Below are 25,242 nucleotides of genomic sequence, written 5' to 3'. Positions count from 1 at the left end.
ATGACAAAGAAGAACAAGCTGATAAAAATCGAGCTCAAGCAAATTAAAATGAAACAATAAACGACAGCAACAACTTTACAACCTTATTTTTTTTAAATAATGAAAAAAGTTTTTTTTTATCTTAAATTCTTTTTTTTTTTCAGGGCCATCAATATATTTTAAACACGTATTAACAATTTGTGCCTAAAATACTTAGATTAGGATTGGGTCTGGTACAAATTTATACTTAAAAACAATTTTTTATTTAATGCAATAAAAAAATTTAAATTTTAGGCTATATAATCAGTTAAATGTGTATTAATAAATTTTTTTATGTAAAACAAAACATTAAGCAGGGATGCTTAAACTTTCGTTTTACGTAAGTTAAATTTGGTAAGAAAAAGTCTTTTTTGATCGTGAAAAATTTGGATTTTTCACAATGAATCAAAAGCCATCTATTTTATTTATATTAACAAGAACTATTTTTCTTTCTTTACTAAAAATTTTAGGAAATTCTATTGATGGAAACATATACCTTTAGCAATTTTAGAAGGAGGATTGTTTTTGTTTTTTTTCTGAAAAAAATTTATGGCTGCAAGAAACCGTGAACTGTTTTGATTCCGAAATGTCACGTGGTAAACAACTGGTATTCAATTGGCTTTTTTAAATCTGTTTGGTTTAGGAAAATAAATATTTATAAGACAATTTTATATTAGCTACGGGAGGTAATGATGATGCATTGATCGTCATTTGTGTATCCGTACATGCAACGTGGACATATTTTGTTATTGTACATGCAGCAACCATCTATTCTTTAAAGTTAAAACTTTGGAGCTGCTCTGTAGCTTAGAACTATATGAACTGTTTTTCGTCAAAATAATGATATTAGTAGTAGTAGTTAAAACTGTAGCTGCATTAACAGCGAGTGAGTTGAAAACTCACTTTGACAGCTTTTGGCAATATACAACAATTCAATCCGAAAAATTTAAACAAAAATAGTTTTTAAGTTAATTTTGATGTTAAATGAAAAGCACAAAAAAAAATTTTTTGAGTTAATTCCATTTCTATATTCTATATACTGAAATCTATCACCTATTTAAATATTAGTTCTTTAAAAGGCTTTTAGTCCTAAAAACAGGTACGGGAAATATCAAAATGTTAAGCCAAACTGGGTTAAAGCTTTAAAACATACTTTTAATTCAAATAAATGTACAAATATGTTGATAAGATTTTTCAAAAACTTTAACTAAAACGATTTCATAACAATTTTTACACCAATTGTAACAATTTTTATTCCTTTGAGAATCGAAATAATAGAACTAAAATCAGAAGATAACCAGATGAGCGGATAAGTGACGTTATGTTTTTTTAACAACTAATAAAAAGTCTGTTTATACTTATTATTAGCGCACTTTTTCTTGGGGCATCAAATAATTTAAAATTTATCACTTATTACAAAATGGCTGAAATGAGAGAAAGTTTTATAGGTGTTTGAGAAAAAGCAAATAACCATCTTACTAAGGGAAAGAAAAACAAAAAGAAAGGTGGTATTTATTATATATTTCTAAATTATAAGTAATAAATCTTTTAATCAACGCAAGCCATATATTTTTTATATCTACTCTTAGGTGTCTAATACACGGGAGGGGCTTTGATTAATTTTTGTAAACTTTTCCCATCCATCCACGCTTATTAAGACCACCCCCTCCCCTTCCCCAAAATAATGGTGGATGTGTACTTGATTCACGTGCGATTAAAACGATGATTTATTTTAGCCGTCGTTTAATTGAATTTAATAGTTTATTTCTCTTTTATAGAAAAAGACCCAGAAGATGAGGAAGATATTATATGCAATTATCTTGGAGAACAGGGGCGCCTTTTTTAAATTTTATAGTAAAATATTTTAGCATTCAAAAATTATGTCCATATAAAACTTAACCCCCCTCCTCCTCAATTTGAAGGGGTTGCAAATTTTATATGGTTATTCTTTTTGAACGCTGAGAGATAGTACTATGAAACTTAAAATTTATCGATGAATATAAGTTTAGTTGAAAATGGTACAAAAAATATTTCATCAACTTGTTGCTCTCATGTTTGGGGCAGAGGGGGCCAAAATTTTTGGGCTTTTTTGTTTCCAAGCTCCAATCATCGCAATTTTTTGCAAAGCATCCTTATTTGACATAAGTATAAACATATAAATGTTTGGAGTTTACTCCATGTCTGGAAGTTAGCTCCCTCAAAGACCAAAAAATGCTTTTTGGCGCCCCTGTTGGAAAAAATGCTGCTTGTAATCATGTTTAACTTATTCATTGTACAGCATTTTCTTTCGTCAAAATTTTTAATAAAAAAACTACAACTTCTACAATAGTGTTTTGTTTGTTCCCATTATTTTATACTATTACTTTTTTCGATAATTCATGGAAATCAAAATAATATAATAATAATTATCAAAACAATAATAATAATAATTATCAAAATAAGGTTTATTTCATGATCCTATTAAATTGCATTTTTTCCTATGCGCATGCTTTATTTGTATCACTACACTGAAGTAACTTTTACCAACAAATTTATTTTTTGAGCGCAAAATACGTGTGGGTCAGTTTTCCTTCAATATTTCAAAATAAATTTGCTCGGACTTGGTGCGTTTTGCTAATGGGCTCCTCAAATATACGTCTAATTTGTTTTTGAAATTACTTACGCTTGTTGAATTGACGACTTCCAATAGACCTTTTCATAAATAAACGTCAGCATAATTCCAAAGCGAGGCTTAGGTTGTACCGTTTGTAAACAAACCAAATAGCTTTTAATTAAAAACCTATAAGAAAATCATCTGGCAAACAATATGCTGCTTATAATTGTTTCAATCGAATCTATATTATCAAATTTGGAGAATGAAAAGCTTCTGACATTAAATTCTTTCATTTTCCGAAAGAAAAAAATAAAATTTCTCTTTGGTGCAACTTGATAAAGCGTAAAAATGGTTTAGATAGTTTTAATGTTATTAACTCATCATATTTATGTTACTCTCATTTTAAATCGCGGGACATTTTAGGAGCTGCTAGGAGGTACTAGAGTCACTTTAAGGAAAGGTGCTAAACCATTACTTCATAGCTGGAATAATTTCAAAGCTAGTGAAAAAGAAAGAAAACCATCTGGTTAGAGACAATCTCCTCATAAAAGCATAGTTTTGTCTGACAATGATGTTGTTAACAAAACAAGTAAAAGCTCAAATAGAGAATCACTCCTTTCGAGCAAACTAAAAATGAAGCAGTCGCAAAATGAAAATAAGAAAATAAAAGAAGCAATACCTAATGAAGGAAATAAATTTGTTGAGCATGTTCTATCATTTGAAAAAGAATTAAAACATTACACAGGACTTCCGAATCGAAAAACATTTGATGTAGTTTTTATATATCTTGACCCTGGAGAAAATTGAGAAAACCTTATCTTATACAATAGTAAGCATTCGCAAGAAAGTGGAAATGGGAGGAGAAATCGAATTCTGTTACCATTAGAAGCATATTTATTAATTTTAGTGCAATTAAGAAGAAATTATAATAATTGGGATTCAACATTTCCTTTTTCAGTATGTGAAGGAACTGTAAGTAAAAGTTATAACATGGTTGAACTTTATGGCATAAAGCTTAAGCCTTAGCATATGGCCAACGTTAACTCAAATAAAACAAAATATGCCTCAGTCAATGAAGGATAAATTTCCCAATGTTAAATGCAGAGTGGAAATTATTTACAAATCGAGTCACCAAACTAATCACCGAAAGAAAACGTATTTATAACCGATGCTTCTCCTTCGATAAAACGAATTTTTGGCGAGAAGTCGGGCTTGTCAATAAAAGACAAATCACTCATTTTATCTTCAAAATATTTGGAGCGATAAGAAACAACCTAAACTCTCGTTCTTCATCAACCGTCAAGCAGACCTACCTACTACCTCCACTTTTATCATTAATAACATTTTCAAACAACTCAGCAAACTAAAGACAGGATCATCGGACGATCTCTCCCCAATTTTACTCAAATCTGCTCGCTTAGAAATTTCCCCATGACTCAATATCCAGTTTAACCACCTCGTAGAAAACAGTTACTTCCCTGATCAATGGAAATTAGCGAATATAACACCATTTCGTGAAATCTCAAATCCGCCATCAATCTCTAAATCAGTGTTACATCATAGCGCTATATATATATATATATATATATATATATATATATATATATATATATATATATATATATATATATATATATATATATATATATATATATAGATAGATAGATAGATAGATAGATAGATAGATAGATATAGATATTTTTTAAATGCATATACTGTTCAATAGATTCTGCAAATTTCAATAAAATATTTGTCTTCAATAATTCAATTGTTATTGATTTTTTCAATTATTTTGTCTGACATATTAGTTGAAGTAAAAGTCTAATAATCTTTTACTTAGAGCCTCCCAATATACTTTGTCATACGTAATACAATCAATAACTAATCCTTTTGAAGTGTAGAACGCAAAATCACACCACATTTGTTTTATTAATCCAAGTTGCGTTTGGGTTTGATCATAATAACTATGCTTTTTGTTTAATAAATCTTTACTACTAGATTTATCAAATATTATAGAGGCATTTTTTGCTACAAAACATCTTTTGGATCTAGGCGACTGTAATCTTCATTGCACTTAATTTCTATTATTTCACAATCATTATCATACCTTACTTTCCTATCAGGTGATGCACCCAAAACAAAATTTTTTTCATTAATTACCAAATCACATGGTTCTACATCTAGTTTATAGCCAGAGGATTTCATAAAGTTTTCATAATATTTTAATACTATAGATTCATAATATTTACCATAAGAAAGTTTATATAAATAACATTGTTTAGATTAATTTTGTTTTCATTATGAACAAGTTTGTGTGCCAAACTTTTGAATCCTTTTGGAGATTTGTTCTCTAACTTATTACATAAAGATGCAGTGAATTGACTCCTTCTGTAATCAAACCATTTTGAATTTCCATCCTGTTCCCTTGTTTCTTTTCAATTTGAACTACTATATCCTTTACTAACTTCATATTTTTTAACATGTTTATTTTTTTTATTACAAAATATTTTTATTAAATCATCAGTTTCATTGAAAGGGAATGTAGGGTACTCAATGTATTAAGCACTGTCTAAAATTTTTGAAGGTTCAGGTAAGTTGTAGTAAACATTGTAACTAGGTGAAACTAAAGCACATTGATAGTTTAATACAGACCCAAATGGGACACTTCCTAGGCTTGTTTGACTGTTCCTTCATTTGATTTATTTAAAACATTCAACATATACATTTTAACATCACTGTTTGAAAGATTCTTGTAAAGCTCATTTATTTTATTTTCATTATCACTTTTTCTGTTCTAATCAGTTCTAACATCATACAATGACAATTTGATTGTGGCAAATGAAAATACTTTTTTTTTCAACAAAGGTTTTTTTTTATTAGTGGTGGTATAATTTTCAAGTCACTTATTGGTGTTTTATTAAATCTTTTATGACTTTGTGTTATTGACCAAGCACAAGTTCTTGATGTATAGGCTTGAATATTAAGAACAGTTTTCAGTTTTAATACCCATTTTGCAACAAGTTTCATCATTACAAATGCATGTAAACAAGTTCTAGTTTTTCCTGCTGGGTATTCACAAAACGCATACTTTACTGATCCATCTGATTTTTTGATAGCAATAAAAATCCATAAGTCAACTTTTCTCATGCTAGCTGCACATACTCCTTTTACACAAAATAGTTCAATGCATTGTTCTGAGGGAATACACAAAATAGTTTGTTTTGATAGATTTCTTGAAGAACAATACATTGATCTATCAATACTTTGTTTTGATAGATCAATGTATTGTTCTTCAAGAAATATTTCTCCTCTAGACAAATGTTTTTTAACTTCAGTAGATTTAGGAAAAAAATTACTATTTACATTTAAAGTATATGCACTAATTTTCTCAGCTAAAAACCCAAGAAATTCCTCTAGACACTTGCTCCATCCATTTTTGGAATTCAAATTTAACAGCTCACATTTTAAATTTTCAGGCAACATAGGAAATGTTTTTATATTTTAGATTTTTAGATTTTTACCCATCAAACATGCCTTTTTTGATAACCATTTTTTCTCAAGAGTTGGATCACAAATAATTGAATTCTTTCCGTTGTGAAAATATTGTAAAATTTTTAACTTGAGAGTCTCGTAACGTTACTACACCTTTAAGAGAATCACTACGGTAAAGAAGCCACCTTTTTAAACAATCATTTGTAAACGCTTGTAATCTTTCTAAATCGACTTGGGCAGTTGGATCGTCTATATCATCTTCTTTCAAAACAATTTATGCTAGATCTAAACACTAAAAAGTCAACTACACTACATAAATTTACTAAATTTTGTAGATAAAAGTAAACTTCAGTTAAGGTAAATTTTTGATATTTTACTTTGATTTTACTTTGATATTCAAGTAATAAAATTATATAAATAAAGACTTAAAATAAAATAAAAAACCAATTTCCTGTGAAGAAATTTTGTTTGTGTTTGAAGAAAATAACATAATATTTTTTAAATAACAAATAAAGCTCAAGATTAAAAGAAGCAGATAAGCTTAAGAGCAACTTTCTGTAAGAATCAGCCAAAAAATCCAAATTTTTAGAGTGACCTCTTTCAAAATTGCTAATTTTTTAATATGTTGTTGCTATTTGAACTAGAAGCCCTATTGCAAAATTTTTTCAAAAAATATAATTATTGGTTCTCTAGATATTAGATGTCAAAGTTTGACTAAATTTTTCGAAATATTGACCAAATGGTGTTGAAGGCATGTTTAAACTCGAAAAAAACAACAAAGTAAGTACTTTACAATGAGTATTTAACTTGATTATTGTTTATTGGCTAGTTCAGGCCAAAAATTAATAAAATTGGTAAAGAAAATTTTTTTCCTTGACTAAATTCGATCCGAGTTCGATCCCCACCACGTCCCTGGTAGTACCGCGCTCAACTTGTTTATCCGCGCAGCGGCCTTGTTCGTCAGGGTTCGTGTTTCGGGCTTGTAGAGTTGAGAAAGGGTTCTAACCACAATTAAGCAGCCTCCTCGTCTGTAGTGGCCTTCTAGGCCTTGGGAAGGTGAAAAAATATATATATATCATGCTTCAAAATATGCAAAAAATGATAATTTTGTTTTCATTTGAAGCCGCAAATGATCTTCGTTTTCATTTGAAGCCGCAAATATCCTATAATTATTTTTTGTTATTATAAATCTTTACCGAGTTAAGTACCTAAAAGTATAAAAACACCTACGGGGAAGTAAAGGCTTAGCCGCAAAATCGTGCATATATTTTAAAAAATGTAAAAAAATGCAAAATCTTGTATATGTTTTAAAATAATGTGAAAATTTTGTATATATTGTTAAACCAAAAAAAAGTTTTTTGTTTAACAATATACACAAAATACCTCTGCAACAACTGAATACGATTGGTTTTTGTGAACAAATACCACTCAATTATCTTTCAACCATATAAAAGAAAGTTTGGTTGCAAGTTTATGTATTTCTTCTTGATATTTCTCGGTTTCTTCATTTTCAACTACATTGTTATTGTCTTCTTCATTAGTCGGAGCAGTCAATTTTCCAATTCAATAATAGCCTTCTCCATCTAGAGAACAAAGATCTTACTTCCTGGCTTGAAACAAACTCATTAGCTGTAAGATATTTTCTTATCACTGTGTTTACATCTGCTGGTGACATCTTATTTCCTGTATTTTCTCCATTTATGAAGTATTCATAAAGAAGTTTATTCAGTCTAATGGAAAAACGAAAATTTTTTCTTATTGGCAATGCCCAACCTAATTTATGGAGCTTTTGAGAGTATATGTTGTTTATCGGAGGTAGGCGTGATCTTTACTGATGCAGTTGGAGAATTAGAATGAACTTGCAAAGCTGTTTTGAACTTTTCAGTATAAACTTTTTTTTACTTTATCTAAAACAGAAGATTGTTCAGATCTTTCTCAATTTACAATAAACATTCTCAATTTTTGCTACACTAACCACACCCTTTTTGACGCCATAACCATATTTTATTGCTTTTGAAACATCTACTGCTATTACTATGTCATTGCTTGCATATACGAAACTTCTTAGTATTGTTTTAGTGGATGCACATTCCCTATCGAATTGGTCTGTTCTACAGCAAGGCTCATTAAAGTCGTACGTAGAAGTTTTTATTTTTGCAGAGTTTATACATAGATTCAATTAAATAGTTAGCATCATCCGATTTGCAAAAATATTTACTATTTCTGGCTCATCTTGTTGAAACTAATTAAGAACTGATTTCGCGATAGAGATAACAGAGCAAACACCTTGATTGCAGCGATATAAAATTGTTTGATAAACATGCTTTTTGAGAATGTCATTTTTGGGAAAAAAAAAACCATTTATATGCATACTTATGCCTTTTTTTTCCAAAGTAGCCCTTCTAACCCTCTCTAAACTTCACGGGTAATTTCTTCTGTGAATAGTCTTTCAAACAAAATGCTGTTTTTTATCTAGTCGTTTACATGTATCATTCTTTACCTTTTTCTGTTGTGCATCTATTAATAGGTGTTTCATATATTTTGTGATGTTTCCTATTTATAGTTTAACATCATCACCAACATTGCATCTACATTTGGAATAGGTCACATGTAAGTTTCACAATTATTCCGTTCAAAACAACAACACATGTCATTTTTTGTAACACGTGTCACGTCAACATTTTTTTTGTAAACTTTTAATCAAAATGTTTTTAAAAAAGTAAAAAATCTTAACTAACTAAAAATGCGCAGAAGAGGTTTATTATAATATAAAATAATAATACTCCAAATCATACTCAGGAAACATAGGAGTAAAAATTATACTCAAAAAAGATGATAGAGTAACAAAGAAACATACTGCATTCATGTGCTTATAAATAAATATAGAAGCACCTAGAAAATATCTTTACTATTTATATGTTATTTTTTCTGAACTATTGCAATACCCCATAGGTATTTTTTATAAATAAGGTAGATTAAAGGTTAATACAAGTTTTTTAAATTAAAGTTTACAGTGAACTCAGGACTTTAATCATAATCGTGTCACAATCAATACGTCAAAAGATTATAATTTCGTTTTTGAGTTGGATTTTGCGGCATAGCCTTTACTTCTCCGCAGGTGTTTTTATGCTTTTAGGTACTTAACTAGGTAAAGATTTATAATAACAAAAAAAAATTAAGGGATATTCGCGGCTTCGAATGAAAACAAAGATCCAAAATGACAAAAAAATCATTTTTTGCATATTTTAAAGCATGATATTTAGTCAAGGAAAAAAATTTTCTTTACCAATTTTATTAATTTTTGGTCTAAACTAGCCAATAAACAATAATCAAGTGAAATACTCATTGTAAAGTATTTACTTTGTTTGTTTTTTTCGAGTTTAAACATGCCTTCAACACCATTTGGTCAATATTTCGAAAAATCTTCAAGTCAAACTTTGACATCTAATATCTAAAGAACCAATCAATATTTTCTGAAAATTTTTTGGAATTGAGCTTCTAGTATGAATAGCAACAACATATTAAAAAATTAGCAATTTTGAAGAGGGTCACTGTTAAGCTTTGTCTGGTTCTTACAGAAAGTCGCTCTTAAGCAATGAAATATTTTGTTTGTTTACTAACGGTACAACCTAAGCCTCGATTTGAAACGCGGACATTTATTTATGAAAAGGTCTATGTCAATGCGTTCCCTAAATTTGCAGTTTGGTTTATAAAACATTCGTGCCTCGGTATAAACTTGGTTTGTTCTCTACTGTATTTCTTATTGTGACCTCTGTGTGATTTTTAGGAAGTTTGTTTGTTTAAAAGTTCTACTTTTTCGATTTTATTGAAAATTTAAAATACTTGAATAAGATCTCCTCTTTGTCTTCTTTTTGAAAATGTTGTTAAATTTAGAGTCTGTAAACGGTATTGGTACTGCAGACTTCTTATGTTCTTTGCCATCCTTGTCCCTGTGTAACACCCCATAATACGTTTCTCTATGTTGACACTGCATCACCTTGAACCACTCTTTCTATTCGATTATTCAAAAACGCATCAATCCAACTTAAAAATTTTGCTTTTATTCCATATGCGTTCTATTTTAACATAAGTCGCTTGTGTGGCACGGTATCAAATGCCTTGCCACACAAGCGACAAATGCAAAATCCAGCATTATAACATCCACTGGTATATTTTTTAATAAATTGTGTATAACAAAATCGAGAGTGAATTAAAAAGTGATTTGAAAATTGGTGTCACATTTGCTGCACATCACTGTAGAGGCAGGTTACTTATTTTGTAAGATGATTTGTAGATGAACGTAAGTGGCAATGCTACTGACTTTTCCCATTGCTTTAATAAACTAGGATGTAAATTTTCTGCACCACACGCTTTGTATGTATTTAATGGTTCAATTCAATTCAGATTACCAATAAAATTGTCATTTAAATCAAGTGTGTGACTTATTAGTTTATCTGCTATGCCTAGCAATGTGTTGCTTTCGTTTATAAAGGCGCTGTGAAACTGGCTGTTTAGAATATCTGCGATCTCATTTTGGTTATTTGTTACAGTATCATTAGTGTTCAAAACAGCTTTAACTGATTGTTTTGTATTCCTCTGACAGAAATATATTTATAGAGAAGTTTCAGATTTGATTTTGATTTTATTATCAGGTTTCTTTTATAGTTCTTTCTGACTAATATGGCTTCTTTTGATATTTATTTTGTTATTGTTTTGTAAGAACTGATCTTTTCTGCATTTTACCATTTGGCTACTAAATTTATGCATCTTTTTTCATTCTTACTAATGCTCTAAGGTTATTGCTAAACCATGAATTTCTCTTGTGTTTGTGTTTTGCATCAAAATCAGTTTTTGGTATATATAAATTACTCAGATAGTTTATGTTTGATATAAAAGTATCGTACATCTGTTGTGTTGTTGATTTATGAAAACAGAAGTTCCAGTCGATTGGGTTAACATTTTTGTTTATTTTTATGTAGTCTCCTCTGGTGAAGTCAAATTTATATTATAGGTGTTCTGCTACTCTGTTTAATGTTTAGTTCAAGTTTAAATGTCAATACTGTGTCCCTTGTTTGTACAACCCAGGACTTCATGTGATTGTAGCTCATATATTCTGTTACTATCGTTGGAATTATCAAGTCCAGTGTGTTTTTTCACTGTTTTTCTGAAAGTTGAAAGTTGGAATATTAACATGCTGAAATAAAAATTTGTCGTTTTAATTATATCAGTAAATATGTGTTCAATTAAATTTTTTCTATTATTTACACTCTCAACATATCCACTATTCCAGATAATAATTGGAAAATTAAAATCTCCTAGTATTACAACATCTGCATATATTTTATCATCTTTATTTTTCATCAACTTTATTTTTTGAACAATGTATAGTTTGTCTAAAATCATTCATGTCTGTATTTGATTGTTTGGTCTATATATACATACAATGAGGTATTTGATATTTCTAATTACAACGACAGCCCATATTTGTTCTATTTTGCTGTCTTGATTACCAATACTTATTTCATATGATGTGAGGTTGTTCTCTATGTACTCCACCACCTTTTCGCTCACCAGATCTATTTTTCTTGTATACCGTGTAACCTTTTAAGTGTATACACTTAAAAGGTTACACTATATAAAAGAAAAATAAGAAAACTCATCCATTATATACAATGGATGAGTTTTGAAACCATGTTTCAGTAATTCCAGCTATATTGACTTTTTTTTGATTCACACAAAATTTTAAATTATTTTATTTTGTTGCCAAGTGATGTTGCATTCGTATATAAAAAATTTAGGCAATACTGGTTAGCACTGCAATTAAAACTGCTTAGTTCTTTTTCCGTTCTCAACATTACATTTAAACTCAACAAGTCCGGTTCCACGTATCGCATATCGAAAGGGATCACCTGGTCTTCTTGCGTCATTTAGTTTTCTGAGCTCCATATTTTATATTGCTCTGCTTGTGTCATACCCGGTGAAATGTAAATACCTTTGTAGTGTGGATTTGTTTTATCCCCGAGTATCTTTGCCTTGGCTAATATTGGGTTTCTCTCTGACTCGTCACTTAGTATAACTAATATTTTTTTCAGTTGTGCATTTGGTAGTACGATATTTATGCTTGCTGTTGCGCCTCTTTGAAATCGTTTTAGTCTTTTGACAAGAACTGGGTTGGTGGCTGCTCCTATATAGTTAAATAATTTACTAACTTATTTGTCAGTTTCTGCCTGTTTTTACTCATTGGTCCCAGTAACTGTTGCTGTGATACTCGAAATGATTATGTTTTTCTTTCTTCTATCTCTGTCTTTTTGTTCATTTATTGCTGCGTTTACTTGATGTAGTTACTCGTTCTTTACCATTGATGACCATGTAACTGGTCCGCTAGTAACTATTTTTTCAATTTGTGCTTGTTTAGTTTCATTTTGTGTCATTAGTGATCTCAAGTGTGCGTTTTCATTTTTCAGTTGATATATTTCTTTTTCATAATCTGATTTATACAAATCTAGAATACTTTTATTTGAATTTTTAATAGTTTGTAATTCAGATACATGTTCATTTTTTAAATCGGGTAGTGCTTTGTCTAACGTCGCTTTGGTAATGTAATTTGCCAAAATTTGGTCAAGCATCGCTTTGGTGATGTTTGTCATTCTTTTCTCATTACACAGGAACTAAAAAGATTCAGTATCCAATCCAAAAATTCAATATCCAAATGTTTATATTATGTAAACTTTGTTTCTTATTTTTGTTAACGTAATAAAAAATCATTACCAAAACTCATACTTATTGTTATCATTGAAGATTTTGAATTCAGCATCTATAGGGACAATTTTTTAAAGGGAAACCATAGTAAAAAAGAAGTAAAAATTATTTTGCCAAAAAAAGGACATAAAAAGGACACACAGTGGTTTTATAAGAAAAGGTGATAGTTATTGTTTAACTATTCATCTTATTGAAAGTGGGGGCGGATTTTTTTCATTTATTTGATAAGGAGTTTTTTTTAGAAAAAAGAATCAAACGTTACATCTTTTAAGTAAACATTTTTTTGTTGTTGTTGTTTTAAATATACCTTGTATTTATTAGGATTTTTGTTTTTTTATATTTTTTATTATTATTATTTTTTATAAAAAATGAAATTTAATTTTGTCATTATGAAGTTTTTTTACGAATATTTTCCATATAATATTCCTCATAATTACTCATATAATTCCACAAAAACAAACAAAAATTTTTTTTGCAATTGTCATGACGCATATCTTTTAGCTGTTTATTGCTATAACGGATGATTGAGTTCCACTGTTTGGCTGTCGAAATTTAACTGTGGTCATCTTTACTTTGGACGGTCTTTGTTCAGAAATCATGTTTTTTTCAGAGATATTGTCATATGACGTTTTTTCCATTAACTGAGACAAGATGTGGAAAAGCAGATTTTGGTAAAGTTTTAAGCACTAAAACATTAACTGTAGCACAAAATACAAAATTTTACGTTCACAATTAATAGAGAATATTGTGCTGGAATATCCAAATAATCCCAATATGCTTCTCAAATAGCCCCTTTGTATAAATCTCATAATATTTTGTAAAATATTGTTATATTTTAAATAAAATGTTAAATTTAAATTATCGGATTGTTTATATATTTTAATTCTTTAAAATATTATAAAATATTATTTAAAATATTTTTATTCATTTATTAATATATTATTGTTATATAATATATTAAAATATTATTGTATAGTACTGTATTAATATTGTATATAATATATTAAAATATTATTGTTTTTTTATTTATTGCCTAGGAATAAACTTAGTCAAGTAATTTTTTCAAATTAAAAAAAATAGTTGTTTTACTTGCCAGTTTTAACCCAATACAGATAAATATAACCCCTATTATGATACTATATTTTAACAACAGACAAACAGTTTAATGAAAATATTGCAAACATAACTACATAATTTAAAGAATATTTACATAACAATTAGTTTAAACATTTGCTTTTTTTTATTTTAATTAGGCAATTTTCATTTTAATTTGTCACGAAAATTTTACCAGCCAATGAAAATTGTCAAACTAAAATGAAAAAATGCCAAAATAAACTAAAAATTAGCCGACTTAAAATAAACTAAAAATAAGCCGACTTAAAATAAACTAAAAATTAGCCGACTTAAAATAAACTAAAAATTAGCCGACTTAAAATAAACTAAAAATTAGCCGACTTAAAGGCAATAAGGTGTAGTAGTTCAATTTAGAAAGAAAAAAAAAAACATTTTTTGATTCGTAACAACGTTTGCCTAGATTTATCACAGAAGCACATAAAACGTACACATATAATTACAGACGCATACAACACGGCATTAACTTTTGCTCCTAACGCGAATTGCTCGACGCGACTATCAAAACTAAGGGGTCATGCCATATAAAATTGTCATTTTTTAAAAACATTAGATTAAATAATACTGAATATTAGAAGTGGATTTTTTTAAAGTTAAATTAACAGACACATTAAAGTGTCTGTTAATTTAACTTTTATTAGAAGTGGATTTTTTTAAAGTTAAATTAACAGACACATTAAAGTGTCTGTTAATTTAACTTTTATTAGAAGTGGATTTTTTTAAAGTTAAATTAAATTAAATTAACAGACACATTAAAGTGTTTAATTTTATTATAACTTTTATTATTGTTATTATTACTTTTACTAAAATTAATTAACTAACAATACTAATGTTATTAAGAGTCGTTTTTTATAAGAATGCGGCAAAATCAGCAACTTGAAATAGTTGAGTTATTGGAGTTTCTTGAAAATTTTAGGGACATCTTTAAATTATTTTATAAGAAAAGCCTGAAAACTTGAGCCCATAATTCGAAGCGGTTCAAAAGTTATTGCGGTTCGAAGTTTCATAAAACATTGACATTTTTCAAAGTTTTCCATGTTTCGTTTTAGCAACTTCATGCAGTTAAAAACGTTGTTTGAAATGAGAGTAAGTGCTGAATTTTTATAAACGAATATAATGTCAAGTTTATATACATTAAGGAAAAAAATTGAGTTTTTAAAATATCTGCAACTTTTTTTCGTTACCCAAAACTATCAATAACGCAAATTCAGTACTTTTGAGCACCAAGTCTCTGGTTAATCAAGGCTTACACTAGCGTTTTATATGTTTTTAGGAAAGAAAACTGCAAATACAGTTGAACTGATTTAAAACTCAATCTTAGTAAAAAAATAATGTCTCAAAACCTCACCTGCATTAAAAAACGATAAAATTTATGCTATCTTTGAAAAGCAAAAGATCGATGTACCAACGAGCTATTAAACTATAGTTATTTGAAAACAATTTATACACCTATATACTTTCAACAAATTAAAAGACTTCAATGGGTGGTTTTGCCGAAATGAAGATACCTTTAATTCAAAAAGACTTTAGACAGTAAAAAAACATCTAACTTCTCCAGCTATGAACTCTTTCTATATAGGAAATCTTTCTGCTTAGTTGTAAATCTTGTATGCTTACGTATAGGTATAGCCCATCCTGTAACATCAATATTGCGCTCAAATTTAAATTTACTTTCAGTAACTATCGCTTCGGCCTCAATTTTGTTGAGAGATTTGGAGTTGGACAAACAAATAAGCAAATCATTGTTTATTCGTTTGTCCAACTCTAAATCATGAATCAACCAAAGATCATCTATTTGCAGTAAAAAAAACACAGATTTTCTTTCTTAAAAACTCATAACATACTAATATAATCCTTGAATAACCAGAGACTTGGTGCTCAAAAGTACAGAATTTGCGTTATTGAACGCCGCTCCGTTAGTTTTGGGTAATGGGAAAAAGTATGTTGCACATCTTTCAAAAAATCAATTTTTTTCCTAAATGTATAAAATTTGATATTATATTCGTTTATAAAAAATCAGCACTTCCTCTCATTTTAAACAACTTTTTACTTTACGAAGTTGCTACATCGAGACAATTCAATGACAACGTTTTATGGAACTTCAAACCGCAATATCTTTTGAACCGCATTGAGTTATGGAAACTTAAAGAAAATTCAATCACTCAACTATTTCAACTTGCCTCATTCTTATAAAAATTGACTCTTAATACTATTAGTTAACTAATTTTAGTATTTCTATAAAAAAATATCTTCTCTTTGTCAATTATATTTACGCATGTATAGGAAATCCCTAATATTTAAATAGCTACCAAATATTTGGAAGCTATTTTAAATACTTTATGACATAAAACTATTTCTTCACATGGAGTTGTATTAAATGTTTTTTCTTTTGTTTTTTTTTCATTTATTTTTATTTTGTTTTTAATTCTCAGATTAAACATTATTGATTAAATAAGCTTGTTAATAAGTGATATTATCATGGAAGTATAAAACAGATGAAAATTCAACTGCATTGAAATTCTTTGGGACTATGCTTGTAACCTTTTGTTTAAAAGCTTTTTGTTTAAAAGCTTTTTTAAAAACTTCATATTAAATGAATGGAGCACTACAAGAATGAATGGAATTATGATATAACGGGTGATTACTAAAAATCTGGACAAAATTGCTTACATCATATATCTATATGCAACTAATACTTATTTTTTCAAACAATTTTTAAAATGTTGCAAATTTATTCTTCTTTTGAAATATATATTAACTTTTATATAAATATTTTAAATTTAGTATTAAAAATGACGTCAAACGAAGAGCTCCAGAGAAAACGTGTGTACCATTTTTATCAAGAAAATTCAGATAAACCTAAATCATTCACTGTTTCTCATTTTGAAGCAGAAAACTTATCAAGATTGACTATATATGGAATTATTAAACGTGTAGAAAAAGATAAACCATTTGAAAGGCAAATTGGTAGTGGTAGAAAGCCGAAAATAATGACTAAGCGCGCCATCAGTTAACTTACCAAGCTTTTTGACCATAAATGTGGCATTTCTCAGCGTGTAGCTTCAAAAAAGTTCAAATGTTCTCAGTCACTTATTTCTAAGACACTGAAAACCAAAACATCAATAAAAAAAGAAAACAAATGAAGATTCCAAGTCGAACTGAGAGCCGGAGAAAGCAAAAAACCTGACGTTTAAGAGCAAAAAACCGACGTTTGTGTGGTCAACTTTATAAAAATTATAAAGATTTTATTTGGGTTCTTGATGACGAGTTTTATTTTATTCTCTCGAACAGCCAAATTAATGGTAATGATAATTTCCGTTTAAGTAACATCGAATTAACACCAAACAATGTTAAATTCAAAGAAAAAAAGAAATTTAAAGAAAAATTATTGGTTTACGTGGTCATTTCGCTTTTTGGCCTATCAACTCCATACATTGTACATTCTGGAACAGCTATTAACCAGCATATTTATGTTGATGAATGTTTGACTAAAAAACTATTACCACACATCAAACAGCTTCCAAAAAATACCAAATACATATTCTGGCCTGACCTAGCAAGTGCCCATTACTCAAACAAAGCTGTTAAGTTTTTGAATGAAAATGTTATAAAGTTTGTAACAAAAAGTGAAAACCCTCCAAATATGCCTTAATGTCGTTGTATTGAGGATTTTTGGTCTTGCATCAAAAGAGATGTTTACAAAAATGGTTGGCAGGCAGAGAATTTGAATCAATCACGCTCAAGAATAATTTACTGTTTTAAGAAATTTGACAAAGAGCTGGTACAACGCATGGCAGAGTCTACTAGCAGAAGACTCGACACAATAAGAAGACAAGGTCTTGTTGAATTAAGATAAACGTTTTTATTAAAATTAGAATAAATTTGCTATTTTATTCTTTTTAAAACAAAAAAAATAGGTCTTCTAGATTAAAAGTTATTTAATTTTTAGTTTTGTCCAGATTTTTAGTAATTAGCCGTTACAGCTTATGAAACTTTAAACTTTAGTAATTTAGAAAACATTTTTTTTGATTTTTAAAAAAATGTTTTAGTGGTTTTTTTAATCAAATGCCGTGTTATGATTTGAAGCAAGAAAAGAAGCTTAAACTAATATATGCTTTTAAAATAAAGTAGTTCTATTTATAGCGAGTTTTAATAAACCTTTTGTTAAATAATTGCAATTACTAATGGGTAAAACTATGCAGCATATCCCAAGAATAGTTCATCTTTTAATGTTTTAATAAAAATCATTTTAGTGAAATTAAATAAAATAAAAAAGCTGCATTTGCCGTCACGACCCCGACTCTTATAACAAATGTAGTTTTTTTATACATCAAATTTTTTTTTATAAAATTACTTTACAGAAAAAAGTAAAACAGCATTTCTTTTTTGTCTCGACCGCGACAGTTTGATAAAAAAATATGTACACACAAATCTAAAAATTTAGTAATGTTTGTTTTTCTAATTTATCACATATACCAAGTAGGGAAAGACGGGACCAAATGGCGAACTTTATTAAGCCCCTGAGTTATTGCAAAACTATCAGTCATGAAGCAATAATACTTTGTCAGAATGTTTATGCTATCATAATGATTCATTGCCAGCATGAATTTTTAGTTTGCAAGTAGAAAAATTTGAAATTAAAATTGAAAAAAAAGTTCATAAATTTGTTATTTGATCATGTGACCGGAGCAAGTTGACTTATTATGCAATTTTTGCCTCCAATTTTATAACATTCTAAAAACTACCAACTACTTTAACGCCAATGGACATTATCTATTCTGAACAACCGAAAACAAAGGTACTTTTTTAAACGCAAAAAGTAAACTTATGCGTATAAATTTGCATTAGTAATATAAAAAAAACTAATTGGCGTTTAAAAATACAAGATGTAAATTCAGTTTCTTTTTCACCTATTATTAGCATAAAAGGATGTATGGTATAGGGGAGGATAGTGGTATAGTGTCCCTCTATGCATACACATGCTACTACCTTTACGCTGACCCTGAGTAAGGAAAACTTGCATTTTAGGCAACTCCATTTTTAGTCCGCAATAGGTTTTAGGATTTGTTTATAATACTACTTATCTCGCGTAGGACTCTTTTTTTAAGGACTTACTAAAAAGAGGTGCCTGAAAAAAACGTCCTCCCTAAGTAAAGTTAATTATGACTTGACTGCATTTTGACAACGCGACCTTTGATGTCGCGTTGTCGAAATACAGGCAATTGATCGCACTAACCTCTCAGAAAAATAAACTTACAGATATGCAAGTAAATTAACTGTATTGAAATAGATATTTGTGATATATAGGGCTTTAGATTTGAATAAAGTATCTAAGGGCAATTATGGGGAGGAGGGATCTGCAAAAAGCATTCAATAAAGTAATAGCGAAGGGGATAATCAATTTTAAAAGCACATGCGCTCTAATTTAAATAATATTTCTTAATTTATAAAGAGTTTTTAAATTTAAAAAACTTGTATAAATAAAATACTTAATTTATACAAATTTTTAAAATTAAAACTTTTTAAAACTAGTTACGAGTTAAAAATAGAAAGCGTAAACTATGGGGTTGAATAAAATACGGCATTTATTTGCTTGGCAAACAAGGCTTTTATTAATTCGTTATGTTTAAACTGATTAATAAACCTTTATGAATTTTTCGTTCAACTTTTAAATTGAATCAAAAAAACTTGCGCACACACACAAAAAAAACATATACCAAAGACCAAAGCCGTTTGCAGTATTTCATCACTTAGAGCCGCTTCTTGCACGCAAAAAAAAGTCGCAAAATATTTTAAAACACTGCAAAGAGAATTCAACAAAGCAGGTTTTAAAATAAACACTTCATGTCATTTGTAGAATTTTGATGAAAATGGTTTCTCCGACGATCAAGAAAAGCAACATATAGTTTGCAGACGTGATACTAAACATTCATTAAAATGGGTTGACAAAAATGAAAAAATCAATTAAACAGTTGGAAATTACTTCAATTGCTGCTTGTTATCGTCTTGCGACATTATTTTTAAAGCAAAATAATATCTTTACAAAATTTGGTGTTTTGTGATGCAACATCTTCGTCCGAAATGATGAAAGATAAGCAATTCGTGCAGTGGCTCACTGGTGTGTAGGTTTCCACCATTAAAAAAGTCCATGTAAGTAGTTTAGTCAATTTCTTAAAAATTAGTTTAATCAATTAGTTACTCAATTAAATAAATTGAACTTTGGTTATCCAACTATTCGTAATTAAAATACGATACTCGTATTTTAGTCATAGGGAGATACTTGACTCATGTTACCTATCGGATTGTACTTATTTGTATGGAAAACTACACCTTCTTGATTTAATTGATGCTTATCATTCGTTACATAATCTGCAGTCAAAGCTGTTTATGTTTTTAATCAATTTATTGCAAACATTGCTTTCCAAACGATGCTGCCCTTGCTAGGATACTCTGTATATGTTTATTGTAGACTGATATCGGTTGACAAACTGTAACTAACACTCCTTGTTTTCAAACAAATTTTAATTCAATCTCTTTTAAAATTTAGTATACAACATCTAATAGTATATGTAGATCCGGAATATTTACAAGCTCTATTACTTTTTGATTTTTATCCCCGGTTAATTAAATGGGTTCACAACATTTGTGTTCATTTTTGCATTTTTTAATTTTGCACCATCAGATATCCATTGGTCGTATAATCTGCATTTCTAAAGAATTATGATCAGCTTTTTGAAAGTTAGGAGATGAGATTATGCAAAACGGACAAAGGTGTTTTGATATTGCAGTTTGTTTTCCAACCGTTTTTAGCAAAAACTTTAGATCTTCTTATAATGTGTAATCTAAGAAAGGAATGTTCAGTTTATTCAAAATTATCCTCAGATTATAGTATTTTTCGTTCAATGAAGGCAAAAAGGCGAATATGTATGTACAATAGTTTTGTGTACACTTAAATCTTTGAAACCTTTGAACTCATATTCGTTATACTTTCTCAAATTATTGGCGATTTTATTATTTTCTAACTCTGGTTTGAGGGTGATTGATAGAGTAACTTTTAGTAATCCTTGCCCTCCATCTACACCTAATTTGGTATCAACATCATTTGTTTCTTGATGTCTGTGATGAAGTACCATATCTACAAGCTTTTCAACGTCATTGTAATACACCATTGGAGTATCTTTTTCTATCAACTATACTTGCATTAAAAATCAAAATGAATGATACATGATGATTGCTTTTTTGTTATATATTTATCTAAAAAATAGCAGGTAATAAATTAATTACTTCTTTGTTTTTCCGTTACTTTAAGTCATGTTGCTGGATCCTTGTGTTGAAAGTTTCTCCTGAAGCCGGTGGAATATATGATATTTCTGAATCAAGAGTTTCACTTTTGAAACTCTTGAAAAAAGTCTTGAAGAAGGAAAGACAGCGGATTCTGATCTGCAGATAGTTATCATTGGAGAGATAAAAAAGTTGACAGGCATCTTGAAAGTGGTTGTTAATGCAATACTGTTCTGTACTGAAAACAATGTTGCCCTTTATGACATAACACATAACAGAACAGAAGTCATCGGTCACAACAGAACACAGTCAACAGAACAGAACACAGCACAACAGAAGTCATCGGTCAACAAAACAGTGGAATTTTTCTGAACTTGATTGAGCTGATAAGCTACTATTATCCCGTGACTAAACACGTTGCATCTGTTAAAGCAAAGAAAACCACCACATCCTACTTTTCTCCTATATTTCAAAGAGAGCTGATTGAGTTATTTGGGCAGAAACTCAGATATGAAATACTGTCAAACATCAAAGAAGCTAAATACTACTTTGTTCTGTTTGACTGCACTACAGATGCCTCCCACAAGAAGCAGATGACCCAATTAATTAGATAGATTAATTAGATTGAGTTAGATTTCCGATCTCAAATTCTTTCTTTAACTAACCGGGAAAACAAACATGCTTTAATATAAAAACATTTTAAATATCAAGCTGCTGCAATGATGGAAAATTTCGAAAAATCTAGCCCAACTGAAGCTTTTCCGTTTATAAATGAAAATGGGCTGATGCTTATCTTAACGCAGCAACTGCTATTCGCATCTACCTCACCATACCAGTAGAGGTGACTCTACGAATAAAATGAGGAAGGGAGGAAGGGGGGAGGTGAGTCCTTAAAAAGTACTAACTGGCTTCTTAAAAAAAGATAAAGGTCCTCCAAACTAAACTTTACCCGACTGAATTATGTCAAATACCTGACTAGCCAACTTAATTCGTAAAACAACTACAACTTGAAAATCTCCTTCTTTAGGGGGGTGAAACACTCGACAGTAAAATCGCCTCCGGATACCAGTCACAGCTGCTACCTGTAAAAGAAGTTTTGGTAAACTAAAATTTACTAAAAAGCTTTATGAGATTAACTATTGGCAAAGAACGTTTGTCTAGTCTGGCTATAGTTTCAATGAAATGTTCAACGCCCTTGATTTTGATGACATCATTAACGAGTTTGATGTATGTACAAGAATAATTACAAATTGTACATTACATTTGGTGTGACAAATTTATTGATCAATAAATCGTTTTAATACTAGAAATAAAATTTTAATAATAGAAATAAAAAAATTTTAATACTAAAAATAAAAATTAGTCAAGCAACGAGTCAAATTAACTTTATTGGTAAAAATAGTTATATTTCATTGTAAATTTTATAAACTATCATCGACGTTACTACTGAGGATATATTAGTTATTTAATAATACTAATTTCAGTAACGAATGTGTCCTCGGTAGTATAGTGGTAAGTATCCCCGCCTGTCACGCGGGAGACCGGGGTTCGATTCCCCGCCGGGGAGATTCGTTTTGATCAATTTTAATTAAAATTTAGTATTTATTTGCAAAGCAATTATTACAAACATGTAACATATGTTACATACTTTTTACATGTTTACATATGTGAAATATGTTACAAATAGTCTATATAAATAGGGTTGTCGTTGTCCCGGTTTTTACGAAGGAAAGATCAGGCTAATCAAATTAAATTTCTTCTACCGAGTAAACGGGACAATCTATAAATAAATAGAATTGATAATTAATTTGGATTTGATTTTGTTTATTCAGAAATAAGAAATTTATATTAAATGAAATAGACCCTTTCTATAAGTAAACATAGTTTTTAATTTTTGCATTTAATTTTTATCGTATTGCGTTTACGTAATTACATCAAAATAAAAATTTTTTACATCAAAATAAAAGCACGAACAATTATTCGATTTAACGTGCAGAGATTTAAATTGAAAGAATTTTCAAGTTAATTTATTTTTGATCGACTATTTTATAAATTTTTTGTTTATTTGATGGGTTGAATATAGATACATCGTTGTTCTAGGACGCAAAAAGTAACGTATTGTCGAAAATAATATACATAAGAGAATCTGGTCATTTACAAGAAATGAGTTAAAAGTAAAGATATAAATTAAAATGATTATAATGAGTAATGAGAATATAATTATATACAGCATTATATATCGCATAATATTCTCAACAGAAAAATAATTAGAGTCGGCAAATTGCTTCTTAGTGGAGCCACTATATAATAAAAATTGGGTTTCGCTCCTTAACAGAAAGGATAAAAAAAAACTAAAAAAGCGAAAAATTAACACTAAATAAAATCAGTATATTAGAAGACTTGATAGAAACTACTAAGAACTAACGAACGACCTAAAGAACTAACACTTTTACAAATATATACACACATATGCCTATATACATATATACATACATTGCCAAATGCCGACCCCAATTCCGAGGGTTGTGTATGTAACCGTATCTGAATACTTTAGTCATTTTATTAGAAACCAGCGTAAAAATTTTCTATTCTTTTTCCATTGTTCCCCAATAAATGCAGCAAAAATAAAATACAAAACAATAAATGGATAAAATGTTAAATAAATCTAGTATCTGGGATAATGTTTTTATTAACGAAACTTATTTTAACACCTTTAAACATATATCTTTATGACTCCTTATGAAATAGACCTGCATTAAGATACACCTATATTAGGTGTATCTTAATGCAGGTCTATTTCATATAAAAAATTAAAAAAAAAATATACCTCTATTTCTATAAAAAAATTAAAAAAATATATATACCTCTAAACACGTTAGTAACGTGTTTAGTGGTATATTTTTTAAAAACTTTCTTATCATTTTAGATACCATTATCAACGATATTGTTTTTAGATACCATTATCAACGATATTGTTTTTAGATACCATTATCAACGATATTATTTTTAGATACCATTATCAACGGTATTATTTTTAGATACCATTGTCAACGATATTATTTTTAGATACCATTATCAACGATATTATTTTTAGATACCATTGTCAACGATATTATTTAAAAAGTAGAATAGTAAAAGATTTTTTTTGTATTTTTTTGTAGTAAAAATTTGTAATAGTGTAGTAAAAACATATAGTTTTTTATCATTAATTTAATGTCAATAAATCTTTAATAATTGAAAACATCAGAATTATTATCTCTAATATAATAGGTATCTGGATAAAAATTTTAAATTGTTTAAATACTATACTGTTATAAATCATTAGAAAGAGGATCAATACAGTTCTTTAAAGGTGAAAAAATTGAACAGTTCCTTCGAAAGTTATGACGGTATCATGGATTTGTTGAAGAAACTGTGCTTAAAACTATATTTTCTTCACTTAAATTGTCATAACTTTGTCAATTCTTATCAAAATACAAATATCTTGGTATCAACAGATAGATGTTAGAGTGGGCTATAAATTCATATTAACTTCTAACCACTGGGCATATTCAGTGTGATGGAGGTGGAAATAAATCACCACCTTTACCATAAGAAATTAAACTCTTCTTTCAAAAAAAATTCTATCTTAAGACATTAGTAATTTAAATATACAAAAAAGTTGTTATAAATTTATACTAAACCACAAAAATATATGAAAGGTGTATGTAAGCAACGGAGCTGGGTTTGGTGGCGATGGTTTAATGCACTTTAGTATCAAAAATGACTTATTTTGATAAATTCTTTTTTATATAAAAATATGTTATAAAAGATTTTACCTAGATCTAAAAAAGCGTAGAAAAACTTTTTTTGGAACAAACATTTTTAATTAATCGGAGAATAAGTTTCTAGAACATTCTCCTACTACTGAGAGACTTCGATTTTTAGTCAATAGCGGTAAAAAAGGTAATCAAAACAAGTATTTACTA

The 25,242-nt window shown here is 28.8% G+C and overlaps 1 protein-coding gene and 1 non-coding gene across 5 annotated transcripts in view; one reads left to right on the top strand and one right to left on the bottom strand.

The window, feature by feature from the left end:
- LOC101238367 (uncharacterized) overlaps positions 1 to 636 on the bottom strand; it is an 81,454-nt gene extending 80,818 nt beyond the window's left edge. For 3 of the 4 annotated variants that reach the window (XR_010640637.1, XM_065804699.1, XM_065804701.1), the window contains exon 1: positions 515 to 633. The gene's annotated coding sequence lies outside the window, so the exon portion shown is untranslated. Of the gene's footprint in view, positions 1 to 514 lie in introns of all 4 variants that reach the window. The other variant, XM_065804700.1, reaches the window with a different exon arrangement.
- A 22,133-nt stretch (positions 637 to 22,769) lies between these two features.
- Positions 22,770 to 22,841, top strand: trnad-guc (transfer RNA aspartic acid (anticodon GUC)). The gene has a single exon. It is a non-coding gene; the product is annotated as a tRNA-Asp (tRNA).
- Positions 22,842 to 25,242: the final 2,401 nt, after the last annotated feature.

This window comes from Hydra vulgaris, chromosome 09 (genome assembly GCF_038396675.1).
Source record: "Hydra vulgaris chromosome 09, alternate assembly HydraT2T_AEP".
Taxonomy (NCBI): domain Eukaryota; kingdom Metazoa; phylum Cnidaria; class Hydrozoa; order Anthoathecata; family Hydridae; genus Hydra; species Hydra vulgaris.
Note: the sequence above shows the minus strand (reverse complement) of the source record. Positions and strands in the feature narration are given on the sequence as shown.